This window comes from Heteronotia binoei, chromosome 7 (genome assembly GCF_032191835.1).
Source record: "Heteronotia binoei isolate CCM8104 ecotype False Entrance Well chromosome 7, APGP_CSIRO_Hbin_v1, whole genome shotgun sequence".
Classification (NCBI taxonomy): domain Eukaryota; kingdom Metazoa; phylum Chordata; class Lepidosauria; order Squamata; family Gekkonidae; genus Heteronotia; species Heteronotia binoei.
This window is the reverse complement of record NC_083229.1, coordinates 94,559,143-94,573,772: the sequence shown is the minus strand read 5'-3', so window position 1 is coordinate 94,573,772 and position 14,630 is coordinate 94,559,143.

The window sequence follows — 14,630 nt, the reverse complement described above, 5'->3', positions numbered from 1 at the left end:
GGGATATATTGTACTGTCGTCACGTAAAATTGTAAGATGAGTAACATCGAGACTGTAGCACCACACTAATTTGTTGGAACTGAATTTGATGGTTTTAATTAGATGGTTTTAATATAATAGTATATATAAGTGAATTGAAAAATGTAATATGTTGTGTAAACAGTGTGCTTTTGTTATTGTAATGTTTGTATTTTATATTATGCTATGTGAGCCGCCCTGAGCCTGCTTTGGCGGGGAGGGCGGGATATGAATTAAATATTATTATTATTTTTATTATTATTAACCTAAACCCTCTAAAACAGAAGAAAACATTTTTGTCATCTTTTCTAGAGATGAAAAAAACCCTCAAAACATTGCAATATATTTTAAGATCTGTTTCAGCCCCTAGCTGTGATCGAAAAGGCCCTTTCTCTTGTAACTTTCAGTTTGGCCTCCTTCAGCCCAGGGATTGTCAATAGATTTTGCGAACCAGATCTCAGTACCCTCTGGGGAACATATGGGGAGAGACAGTCCCTAAGGTAGGCAGGTCTTCGGCCATATAGGGCTTTAAAGGTAATAACCAGCACCTTGTAATGACTCCGGTACACAATTGGCAGCCAGTGCAGTTCTTGCAGCCTCAACTGTATGTGCTCCCATTTAGGGAACCCCAATAACAGTCTGGCTGCCACATTCTGTACTAGCTGCAGTTTCCAGGTTTGGCACAGGGGCAGCCCCATGTAGATGGCATTACAGTAGTCTAACCTCGAGGTGACCGTTGCATGGATCACTGTTGTCAGGTTGTCGCACTCCAGGAAGGGGGCCAACTGCCTCGTCTGCTTAAGATGAAAAAAGGCGGATTTAGCAGCGGCTGCTATCTGGGTCTCCATTGGCAAGGAAGACTCCAGTAGCACCCCCAAGCTCTTGACCCTGCGTGCCATTTCCAATGGTGCACTGTCAAAAGCTGGGGGATTTCCCTTCCCAGGCCACCACGGCTCAAGCAAAGGACCTCTGTCTTCACTGGGTTCAACTTCAACCTACTCAGCCTGAGCCATCCTGCCATGGCTTGCAACGCCAGGTCCAGATTTTCTGGGACGCAGCCAGACCGGCCATCCATCAGTAGATAGACCTGGGTGTCATCAGCATATTGGTGACAGCCCAGCACTGCCCTCTGTGGCACCCCACAATTAAGTGGATGCCTCTGGAACAGTTCTCCCCCAATCACCACCCTTTGTCCCCGACCGTCAAGGAAAGAGGAAAAACATTGCAAGGCCATCCCTGTGTCGGCGAGGCGGTGGGTCAGTAACTGATGGTCAACCGTATCGAATGCAGCCGATAGGTCTAACAACATCAGCACTGGCAAACCGCCTTGATCCAGATACCGCTGGAGGTCATCCACCAGGGCGACCAGCACTGTCTCCGTCCCATGACCCAGGCGAAAGTCAGACTGGTGAGGATCTAGGACAGAAGCATCATCCAGAAAACTCTGCAACTGTAATGCTACTACCCTCTCAATAATTTTGCCCCAAAAGGGCAAATTTGAGACCGGCCAGTAATGTGCCAATTCGGCCGGATCTGAGCCTTTTTCAGAGGAGTGCGGTCCACAGCCTCTTTAAGAGGCATTGGAAAAAGTCCCTCTGAGAGGAATCTATTTACGATGTACCGTATATAGGATGGTAGTTTTCTGTTGGACATCAGAAATAACTGCCAAACAGCATAACATTTGAATGATGGACACAGTTGCCTAGGGTTTGGTGGACAAGTATAGGCTACACAGCCACACATTTCAAGGATGCTTTAGTTTTAGATTTCATTCTTTGAGCAAGGGGGTGGACTAAATAGCCTATAAAGTCAGTTCCAGTCTTACTGTGGTTAGAAATACTTAGGAATGGCTGGAATTCTTTATATCTCATAAGAGACTTAGCTAAAGTTGTTGATCTGTTTTATCAGTACTGTTGCATTTATCTAAAATTGTCTTTGGCTGTTAAATGTGGATACAGATACTAACATACTTTAAAAGATACCAACACTTCTGAGTAAAAGTGTTTGCCAGAAATACAGCAGTGTTGTGTCTTGTGAAATAGTCAGATATAGTCTAATTTCATTGAAGCTTATTTGTAAACCTCACATCATGAAACTATGGCTTTGTTATTTTAGATGCTGGACTTTAATGCTCATTTAAAAAAAAAAAGGTAGTCCCCTGTGCAAGCACCAGTTGTTTCCAACTCTGGGGTGATATCACCCCAGTCTTCTACACTTCCCCAGTCTTCTACATTTCCTCCCTCAGCAAGATGGGTACTCGTTTTACCGGCCTCAGAAGGATGGAAGGCTGAGTCAACCTTTGGCCGGCTACTTGAACCCAGCTTTCGCTGAGATCAAAGAGCTGAGGACTACAGTATTGCAGCTTTACCACTCTGCACCACGGGGCTCTTCAATGCTCATTTTAGTGAGGACCTATAGATGGTTATGATAGCTCAGATGCAAAATTACGTCTGCATTTGAGCACCACTATTGAGCCCATGAACTGGGACACAGGCTCTGCCCCCAAATCCAACCCTGACAGCTTCATTATCTAAAGAAACAAATATCATTCCCGCCTCTGCCTGGATAATTTGTTATTATAGTAATAAAACTTAGAACATCTTCTTGAAGGCTTGCCTGCCTAAGGTGTGGTTTGATCCAATACATTTTCTGGAGCTCAAAATTTGTCTCTCACTTTCTGAAATCAAATGCTCATTTGAGTTTTGGGAACAAATATTCTCTTTTTATGTTCTTTTAACCTATGATGGTTAACTCATGATGGTTGATTTGTAAAAGGAACATGCAGTTGGATAATAAATAACCAAATATTGACTTGATTGACATTCATTAATATAGTTACTATAGCTAACTCTATTGGAATAAGTGGCTCAGTATGCCTGGACATTGAGGAGTGCTACATCATTCTAAGTATATATAGATGTTATCTCCTTAAATGGGATGCCTTTCTTTGTCTTAACCTGGGAGATGCCCCCCCTCCTCTCTCACTTGCTTTTTATTCTCACTCTTTTTACACATGGCATTCCATGCAGACACAAGTCTCTGCAGGTCTCTCCTGTAGAAACAAATGCCTGCTTCTATGACTAGGCAAAACTCTAGTAGATTAACCTAACCAAATATCCCAATAAATCCACGTGAAAGAATTACTCTGCTACAATCAGAAACATTCATATGTTGGTGTAATGGTTAAGAGCAGTGGACTCTAATATCTAGAAGAAGAAGAAGAAGAAGATATTGGATTTATATCCCGCCCTCCACTCCGAAGAGTCTCAGAGCGGCTCACAATCTCCTTTACCTTCCTCCCCCACAACAGACACCCTGTGAGGTGGGTGGGGCTGGAGAAGGCTCTCACAGCAGCTGCCCTTTCAAGGACAACCTCTGCCAGAGCTATGGCTGACCCAAGGCCATGCTAGCAGGTGCAAGTGGAGGAGTGGGGAATCAAACCCGGTTCTCCCAGTTAAGAGTCTACACACTTAGCCACTACAACAAACTGGCTCTCTAGAACCAGGTTTGATTCCCCGTTTTTCCACATGCAGCTGAGAGTCACAGTTCTCTCAAAGCTGTTCCCTCAAAAGCAGTTCTCTCAGAGCTCTCTCAGCCTACCTCACAGGGTGTCTGTAATAGGGAGAAGAATGGAAGGAAATTGTAAGCTGCTCTGAGATTCTGAGACTCCAAGTGAAGAGTGGGATATAAATCCAATCTCCTTCTCCTTCTCCTCCTCTTCCTTTTCTTCATATTTAGTTATTATTCTGGTTCATGATTGTCAAAAAGGGGTAATAAACATTTACAGGAAGATTATACTCTCCTGAGCCTCAACTTCATGGCTAACTCATGAGAACATCAGACTGTGAAATATTTTCTAATTTTTAATTTTAAAAGAATATTAAGGGCACAAAAAACAAAAAGGAAGATGGGAAACAGAAACAAAAGACTGCATAAAATATTTACATTTATCTAGGACACCCATAGTACACATATTGTAGTACACATATTGTATCCAAAAATAAACATTTTATCCCATTTGCAATTACAGTTACCTCAAGAGAGCAGAAAAATAATGAAGAAAAATAATAAACAATAGCAAACAATAGATATTTTAAATCTATTCCAATTTCTATTTATGTTATATGCCTCACAGGTAATAAGAACTGTGATAAATTAAAATTGACAGTTTAGCAAACCTCAAAGAATATTAATCTGATGGTGATTCAAGTATTAAATGGTTGATTCTAGCACGTCAAAAACTAATCTACATGTGGCCCCACTAATTCTTAAATAACATTTAAAATATCTTAATAAGTCCTAGGGGAGAATGAGATCATGTCAATAAAATAAATAGTATACAATCATACTACATATATTATTATTTTAAGAAAAACATTATATATTTAATATTAACTATATCCCTATTTTTCACACTTCCACTCTTGGACAACTTTATCAAATGAATCATACATTTCAGAGTATTAATTTATACATAGCATATTCAGTAAATTATATCTTTTCTCCCCAATTATGACATAAAATATTAATAATAATATTTCTATTTCTTCTGAAATTCTTTGATTGCTCTTCTAGTTACATAGCTTGTTAGCTTTGCTACTGATGCATATTTAGCTAATTTATCTTTCCAGTTCTTTCAGTTCAGGTATTCTTCTGCTTTCCATTTTGTTGCTAATTATAACTCAGGCCACTGTTATCATATAGCTGAATAGGACTCATGGATTTCTTTCAACATTCCTAGGTAAAATGCCCAATAACATAGTCTTAGTTTTCACAGTGAATTTAATTTTCAGAATTTTCTGCATTTCTGCATGTATTTTTTCACATTTGGGTTTCTGCATGTATTTCTTCCTAATATTTATTCATCTTTGTCCATTTCTATCACATATGGTAGAAAGTACCATCTTTCTCTTTACATGTCCAACAAATACCTTTATAATTTTGTCCATCTTTTCAGTGTCTTTTGGGGTGATACACCATGTGTAGATCAGCTTGTACCAATTTTCCCTTAATGTTTGGCTGACTATGTATTTGATATTCTTTGTCCATAAGGTTTCTCATTGTTTAAGAGATATCTCTTTCTCAAAATTCTGCATTCATTTCATCATACGCATTTTAACCTGTTCCATCTCTGTGTCGTATTGGAGTAATAGTTTGTAAATTTGTCCTAGTAGATTATCTTTATTGTTGTGTAACTATCATTTCAAATTCAGTCAATTCTCTTATTGTGCTTCTGTTGGTATAGACACCATCTTAAATTAATTGAAAATACAATTGCCCCCCCAGTCGGAAGAACGAGACAACACAGTGTATGGGTATAAACAGGGCAACTTTATTGAACAAACAGCTGGGGCAACCTAACAACTACCCGGGCAGGCGAAGGGAAATCCAAAACCCTTCCCTGCCCGGGGATGGGCGGGACACCCCGCCCCCAGCAGCAGCCCGGTGAAACTAGCTGCTGCCAGGCCGGCAACGGTCGGGGGTCCCCTCCAAGTGGCGCTGCCGCCCTCCCAGGGCCGACACGCAAAGGAGGGACCCTTGTAGCGGGAAGGGCCGCAGAGGGCCGTTGAACCCAGCTGCCGTCCGTCCCCCGCTACCTCCCTTAACCGGGGAAAACCGTGGGTGCCCACCAAACAAACCTGACTTCCAGTACCGCCCCCTAAAGTTACCTAACATAAACCCAACCCCGAAGCAGTAGTACAAGGTAGGCGAAAAACATCCCGGCTCAGGCCAATCAGCCGGGATGAAAAAATTCCTACCTGGCCCCGATAAACGGCGACCGGAGAAGCCTGTACTATTGCAGGGCGGGAGGGTGGGCCGAAAACGGCCAGCCAAAGTGCGTGGCCACGGGCGTGGTCTGGCCTATAAGGCCCCCAACAACCACGCCCCAACATCCCCGGATGAAGGGGCCGTCTTGCCTCGCTCCATCCGGGGAGGCAAACTCGGCCCCTGCCCTAAAGCCGGCTAAAGCCGGCGCGGGCGGGAAGGGGCCGGATTGCCCCCCCAGTCGGAAGAACGAGACAACACAGTGTATGGGTATAAACAGGGCAACTTTATTGAACAAACAGCTGGGGCAACCTAACAACTACCCGGGCAGGCGAAGGGAAATCCAAAACCCTTCCCTGCCCGGGGATGGGCGGGACACCCCGCCCCCAGCAGCAGCCCGGTGAAACTAGCTGCTGCCAGGCCGGCAACGGTCGGGGGTCCCCTCCAAGTGGCGCTGCCGCCCTCCCAGGGCCGACACGCAAAGGAGGGACCCTTGTAGCGGGAAGGGCCGCAGAGGGCCGTTGAACCCAGCTGCCGTCCGTCCCCCGCTACCTCCCTTAACCGGGGAAAACCGTGGGTGCCCACCAAACAAACCTGACTTCCAGTACCACCACCACAATGCCAAGCCTCTGCTTAGGCACTTGGGCCCACCCGCTGGCCTAAAGCCAGCCTAAGCCCCAGCTGGAGGTCAACCAAGAAAGCCCTATTACCTGCTACGGACAGGTGGACACCGTCCTGCCGATACAGGTCCGCCTTGTACGACCGGATGGCCGGGTGTGGCAGGTAAATACCAAGGCCCCCGGCGAGCGCCCTCCGCATCGCCCTATTAGCCTTGCGTCGAGCCCTCTCGACACCGGCTGGGTTCCAAGCAGCCCTCCACACCCGCCGCGGAAGGATGGCGGACCACAGAATCAGCACCTCGGGCCACCTGCTCCGTATCACCTGGAGGTCTTCGATCGCCTGGCATGACAGGGCCCTCCCCTGCACCAGGCCCAAATCGTTACCCCCAAGGTGAATCAACAAAATCCGAGGCGGAGGGCCGACCCTCCCCCGGAACAACAGCGGCAAGAGGCCGTCCCAACGTAAACCCCGATGCCCTTGCCATTCCACCACTGCCCGCTCACTGAGGCCCAGCTGCGAACCAAAGGGCGACCGTCGAGCGTAGTGGGCGGCCCAAAAAATCATGCTGTGGCCGGCGATCAAGATCCTTGTCCTCTCGCCCCACGCCACAGCACCTGAAACAAATAAACAAATTGTAACCATCAACATTACCAACGCACCCTCAGTGGGTAATGGGCCGCACGTAACCTTTATAAGCCGCAGACCTCCACCTTCCGACTTTCTGAATGGCAGCTACCGGGTATCCCATGGCCGCCGCCGTCGATGCAGCGCAATACGGAAAGAATGCGTCCCGAACCGTACCCCACCCAGGCCAAGCTTGTCCAGGGCGCGGCTTGTTACAGACCAAAACTGGAATTTGGTCAATGGCAGCCCGTCCTTGTGCCGGAATAGTGGCCCCAGAGTATCCCCACGGACAGCGATATATTCCTTCAGGGCCAATACCGGGCAGATGTCACTATCACGGCAGGGTCCCAGGGTGATAGACACGCCCCGTTGTCTCTGATCCGTCTTTGACTTACGGATTGAGATGACAACGCTGTCCCCCTGGATCTTAATATCACCCGCTTGTAGGGCCCGCTCGGAGCGGTCCTTCCGGGAGCTGACCACCAGCTCACTCACTCTGAGTGCCCCGAAAAATGCCGTCATCGCCGCCGCCTGAAATAGCGCGGCCTCGAAACTAGAAAAGCAAACTGAAGGCCAAACGGCCCTGAGTCCCTTCAATACAGCTGGTGAAAAAGGGTGCCGGGTGTCAGCTCGGGGTCCCTGTTCCCGCGCCCAGCCCTCCAGCATTTTGCGCAGTCTGAAGTCATCAGACCTATCTGGGAAGCCGTTAATCTTTCCATGAAAAGCCAGGGCTGCCAACTTGGCCCTAATCGTCTTGACGACTAGCCCCTTACCTTTTAGATGCACGCAAAACTGCATTAGGTGCGATACCGGAACAGGCCAACGGATGGCCAACCCCACCTGCTCCCTAAAGGTCTGGAACTGGGTAACAACGCGGTGGTAGGCCTTCCTGGTGGAAGGCGCCAGAGCCAGCATCATTGCTCGGTGGACCTCGAGTCTCCAAGCCGCCACATTTCTGCGGGCATCCGGGCTGGCAGGAGATCGGCCTCTGGTGCGAGGAGGCGGAATCGCTCCATCTGCCGACGAGACAGGGCATCCGCAACTCCATTGCACACGCCGGGCACGTGCTTAGCCAAAAACAAGACATTTAAGCGTAAACAACATAAAACAAACGCCCCAACTAGGCGCATAACCGGGGCCGATTTAGAGGACAGCGTATTGATCACATGGACGACTGCTAAGTTGTCACACCAGAAGTGGACCACACGATTAGCTAAAGCCGGTCCCCATAATCGAAGCGCTACCACTATCGGGAAAAATTCCAAAAACGTTAAATTCCGGCAAAGGTCGCTGGCCAGCCACTCCGCAGGCCAGGCTTCAGCGCACCAGTGGCCACGAAAATAAACACCAAAACCGATAGACCCAGAGGCGTCGGAAGTAACCTGTAGCTCAGCTTCGAGCGTGAGCTCCTCCCGCCAGAAAGAGACCCCGTTGAAATCGGACAGGAAGTGCAGCCACACCTGCAAATCCAGTCTCATGCCCTGGGTGATCCTGACCCGGTGATGGGGCCGGCGCAAGCCCGACATGGCGTCGCACAAGCGCCGCAGAAATGCTCTCCCCGGGGCCACTACCTTACAGGCAAAGTTAAGGTGGCCCACTAGTTTCTGAAGCTCCAATAGCGATAACTTGCGCCGGCACATAGCCGTGGTCAGCATCTGCTTCAACTGGTCGATTTTTTGCCCTGGCAACCTGGACGCCTGTTGGGCAGAATCCAACTCGATGCCCAAGAAAGTCAAGATGGCCGCTGGGCCCTCCGTTTTCTCGTGCGCGAGTGGAACTCCCAATTCCGATGTCAGCTCCATAAAGGTCTGAAGCAGGTGGGCGCACTGGCCCGTCCCCTGGTGACCCACAAACAAAAAATCGTTCAGGTAATGCACCGAGGTGGCCAGACCGGATCGGGCCCGTAGGGCCCACTCGAGGAAAGTGCTAAAACGCTCAAAGGCTGAGCACGAGATGGCACATCCCATAGGAAGGGCCCGGTCCATATAAAACTTCCCTTCGAAAGTGAAACCCAGGAGCTCGAAGTCATGCGGGTGTACCGGCAACAGGCGAAATGCCGACTTAATGTCGCATTTCGCCATTTCCGCCCCCACCCCGCAGCTCCGGACGATCCTGACTGCCTGATCAAAAGAGGTATATTTCACTGTGCAAAGGGAGTCCGGAATGCCATCATTGACTGACCCTCCTTCCGGATACGAAAGGTGGTGGATAAGACGGAATTCCCCCGGGGCCTTCTTAGGCACCACGCCCAACGGTGATACCCTCAGATTGGGAACTGGAGGGGTATCAAAAGGGCCTAAAACCCGGCCCGCCCTGCATTCCTTGAGGATTTTGTCTCTAACAACCGGTTCCATCCCTTTGATGGACTGCAAATTACTAGACATACAGGGGCCCCTGGGCCCCTGAAACGGAATGCGGAAACCATAACTAAAACCATTCAACAAATAAACCCGGTCTCGGGCTCGCGGGTAAGCCGCTAGCAAACTTCTAAGAACCGTCACCCTGATGGGACTGGGGCCCTTTTCCAGGTCCAGGGGCGTTACCACTGCCCGCCGACCGCCTGCCCCCCGACCGGGGCTTCGTCTTACTGCAGGAGGACAACGAGTGGGCACCGCCACACAACGGGCACTCGTGCTTGTATTTGCACGGCTTTCTGGTGCACCCCGCCTGGGAAGCAAAATCCCAACAGACCAGCCGGGGTTGAACCGGCTGCCCCGCTGATGAGCGGGGACCTGACGCCATTGCCTGTTTACTGACTAAATGGCCGCTATCCGACCTGTCGCCACTGTTAGGCTTAGCTGGCGACATGAGTTGCAGCCAAAGCTGCTGGTGGATCTGGTCCCAAGGGATGCCGGGGTTCAAGGCCGCTCTCATGCGGAACTCCTCGTCATACTGCTGCCAGGCAGCGCCAGAGAAGTCCGTATAGGCTTTATAGATTATGTCAATATATTGAAACAGCGGGGAGGCCCGTGCAGGTTGTGCCCGCGCGATGACCCCGGCATAAATCAAGAACCCCGGCAACCAATTGGCCCAGTTCCTTTCCACCTTGCGGCGTTTGATCTTTTCTTTATCTTTCTCGTCCAGTTCATCTTTGTCCTTCTTTTCGAGCTCCCGATAAAGAAGGCCAAAAACATCCACATACTCACCACGCAGGATTTTTTCCCGCGTGGCCGTCGTCAGGTGGTCTCCTAAAGGCATGGCAGTGTCTCCAAAAGGGCGGCAGTGAAAGGGGACTGTACCCCATGCACCCGGGGGGCAACCCCAGTTCCCCCACTGAGGGAACGGCCATCCTAATGGCGACAGGCCGCCCGATTGGCTCCCCCAGGGCAAAGCGCCCACCGGGGCAGGCTTGCCAGCAGCATCGGAAGGCGCAGGAGGGGTGACTGCCACTCCCGCCCCCGGGGTCGGGCCCCATGGCAAAACTTGCCCTTGGCCAAACGAACCTGCTGTCGAGGCCGGCCCAGGCGCCCACCCCAGGCTAAAACTGGCCGGTGGGGCCAACATGTACGATGAATACCAAGGGTTCCAACCCCCCCAAGGCCATGCGCCGGAATCACCTGGCCGCCCCTTCTTACCATCAGGCTCCACGCCGGCCGGCACCCCGACAGGAATAGCACCAGCTGCACCGCCCGGGCGGGCCGGCCCTTCAGGGGCGTTACCTTCCTCCACATCTGAGTTGTCGTCAGGAGGCTCCTGGCCGGACCCGCCTGAAGGGCCCGGAAGTGCTGCCATTTCCTGCAAGGAAGAAAGACGGGCCAGGACCTCCTGCTCGAAGGCCCTGGTCGAAGACCGAGCCGCTTTGCGCCCGCGGGGAGGGATGGTAGCCCCAGGCTCCAACCCATGATGCCTCTCCAAGGCCGCCAGGCTATCAACAATAGCCTGCCTGGTTCGGGCCTCCTCCTCCGATCCCGGGGGGCCACTGGGGTTGGGCCTCTTTTGACCCTTCTTTAAGGGCTGCTTGCCCTTTGACTTCCCTTGACCCTTGGGCATGTCTCAGACCAGGCCCAGTACAAAGGCAAGAGAGAAATTAGGCCCCTTTTACACCCAGTAGAACCGCAAATGGCAGCTCTACCCACCCAACCGTGCAGTGTACACCAGCCCAGGTTCAGCCCCCTGAATGAGAGGACCCAGGCCTGCAAACCACCCACGGAATATGTGGGGGGGGGAGGGGTCGCTCAGATCCGCCCACCTACACGCCAGGACGTGCGGGGGCAACCAAGAAAGCCTCCGGGGGAGGGGGAAGACGCCCACTAACTCAAGCGGCACAGCGCCGCACGAATGCACGCCGCCCCAATCACCCCCGATACAAACCGCGCTGGCCGGCTGAGAGGCGGCCAGGCGCCGCGCGAAACAGCTGCTGCCGCCTCAGAAGCAGGCCGGAAAGTAGCGACGGGGCCGCTCGCCGCTCTCCCGCGAAGCTCGTCCTGAGGCCGGTGAGTCGATCGCCGTTCCTGGCCGCCAAAAGGAGGGAGGAGGGTGGGAAGGGGGGGGGGCGACAAGCGCCTCAGCCGCCAGTCCCGCTCCCACCGACGACGCTACCCCGCCTTTCCCCCGAGGCCCTGCAGACGCCTGAAGGGGCTGGGGAAGACGTGCTCTTCTCCCGAAAACGGCCAGCCAAAGTGCGTGGCCGCGGGCGTGGTCTGGCCTATAAGGCCCCCAACAACCACGCCCCAACATCCCCGGATGAAGGGGCCGTCTTGCCTCGCTCCATCCGGGGAGGCAAACTCGGCCCCCGCCCTAAAGCCGGCTAAAGCCGGCGCGGGCGGGAAGGGGCCGGATAATCTTTGTTTTCAGGATTTCACTCCTTCTTGAGGATTTGTTGTGCCTCCATATATGTCATTGTTTTTTCTCACATGGTTATCATGATATGCATCTATAGGTGATATTAAAGCAGATATTGGAGGACTAATTCTTCTTTGTATAGTCTTCCACAGTAAGTTAAGATATTTTAAAGACAAGGACTAGCTTGTGATAGTCCTCAGTGACATGGTATAATCTGATCTAAAAATGAATTCAGTTATGTAATTTGAGATGGTTCCCAGATTATATTCCTTCAGTCAAAACAGAGGAATGAACCCTCATGAACAAATGAAGCTGTCAAGCCACTGGATTTGGATGCCACTGTGACTGATAGGCAGAAAAATGTGATCCCTTACACATACTTCCTGGGATTCTTTTAACTGGAAATGCTGAATACTGAAGCTGAGAATCTTCCAAGTAATTACCCATCACTCCTTTTGAATAACACATACCTGACATAAAAACTGACAATAAATTAGAAATGTTTGTTAAACTATCAATATGTTTGATGAATCAGGGAAAACATGGGTTTTAATGCGACTATACCAGAGTGAATTGCATGCTTACTCTGACAAATTCATCCATAAAATACGAGAGTAACTTTTTAATATGCCAAAACAATTTTGCCAGTTAAAATCACAGTGTTTTCAACAACATTCCACCAATATGCTTACTTTGTTTTTAAAAGTAGAGCTCTTCCTTATTCCTGATATAAAGGTGTACAAGGAATTATGTATTCAGATGGGTAGTCATGTTAGTCTGAAGCTACAAACAACGTTTGAATCCAGTGGCACCTTTATGTTCCTTTTAAAGAAAGGATTGAAAGAAAGAAAATACAGTCAGGAGATTTACATCCCATAAAAATTAAACTAAAAAAATAGAAGCAAGTAAATCACACTGTTGTTATTGTGAAATAATTTGAGTGACTATTATTTACTACTTGAGATTAGAATGCTTTCAGAAGAATATTTTAGTAGGTCCAAATCATAATCTAGCACAAAATCTAAATCCTAGTATATCAAATAATCTAAATAATAATTAGAACATAATCTAACTACTACAATAGCTGCATTTAAAACAGTCTCTGAGAATTGGGTTGTTGATACCACTGGTTTTATGTACATCAGATTATACTTGGTTTCACTGGATTGTGCATTACTGTTTAAGTATGAAAAATGCAAACATTTTGAAACCTGGCATAATTCTATAATTACATTATTTTAATTTGCTGAATTCTTGTCCCCCTCTTCTACTTTAAAAAAAAAGAGAGAGAATATTAACATACAGATATATTATGGGTGTGTGGTGGGAACCCCAGTTAAAATATTCAGGTGAAATAATGGCTGATGTAAAATATTAATTCATTTACTGTTCTAATTTAAGTACAGTATATTAAGAAATACTATATGTGAACCAGACCTCACAGGCAGGGCTCTTTACGCATCTCTCTTTAATGACAACTTTCACTGAACTTTTGATCATATTTGTAATATAGAATTCAGTTTAAAATTTATTACAGTGCATAAAACTGTTTTATAGAGAAGGGATGAAATTTTTCCACTGTTATACTTACTTTAGTGTGAAAACTAAGCTATTTCTACATTTTAAAATAAAAAATAATCCTAAAGGTGACGAAAATTCTAATTGAGACACTCTGGCTAGAAATCAGAAATGATATATTAATTAACAAGATGTTCAAAACCTTTTGATAGATATTTAATTCTATTTTAGATATTCCTTTGAAATAAATTTTGCCACTATGGGTAGATTTTGTATTTCTTTGCCAGTTCTCCCTCTTCAAGTAGCATAGAATTTTCTTTGTGAATTAAGCGCAATTCTTAATTGAACTGTAGTGAAAAACACTACACATTCTATGTTTTTGTTAATATAAATAAATGAAAGAAGGTTAAAATCAGGTTTGCTGAAGTTTAACTGAAGCCTTTCCCTATTGTCAACCAGTAGGTAAATTTAAAAACAACAACAACAAAACAAGATTCTTTGTGATCCTTTCTCACATAAGGCCTAGTCATGCCTAAGAATCAGTGTGATGTAGTGGACAGAATATTCAAGGCTGACCCAAGGATTTTGGGCAGCCTAGGTGGAGAATGACTTTGCTGCTCCCTCCTGTGCTGCTGAGAAGCTCCTTCCATGCTGTGGGGAAGCAACTGCTCACTGTCCCCCTGCACCATGGCAAGGAGAGCTGACACTGCCATCTAATCTCCTCACTCTATGCACAGCAGTGAGGTGTAGCAATGCAAAAAGCCACTGCAAGCCCCAGTGCATTGAGCCATGGCAGGACTTGGAAGCTCTTGTCCCCTTAGCCTGCAGTGAGTTAAGCTGGGAAGCTGCTCACCCCACTTACAGTGCAGCACAGTGAGGCAAGAGTTCATCATCCACCTTCCTTACCCTCCATAGCAAGGCAGGAATCTGCCTCCTTCCTCCTCAGTACTGCAACAAGACAGAATGCCACTACCCCCTGCCTTCGCACCCACACCAGATTCTGGGAGACCCAGATTAGAAACCTCACTCTACCAAAGAAGCTAGCTTTGTAACCTAAGTAAATTGGTCTCAGATTAACCTATCTCTTAGGTTTGTTGTTGTGAGGAAATGGAAGATGACAACTTGCTAGGGTTCCCATTTGGGGAAAAAGTGGGATATAAATAAATGCCAATGTAAATGCAAATTGCCCCCCCCCCTCTCAGTTCAGAGGCATATTGTTTACTGATCAGAAAGTTCCAGCAGTTCATAAAGTTTTATGTGAATAAGGGCAATTTCACTCATAATGTGCCAAGCATCTATTT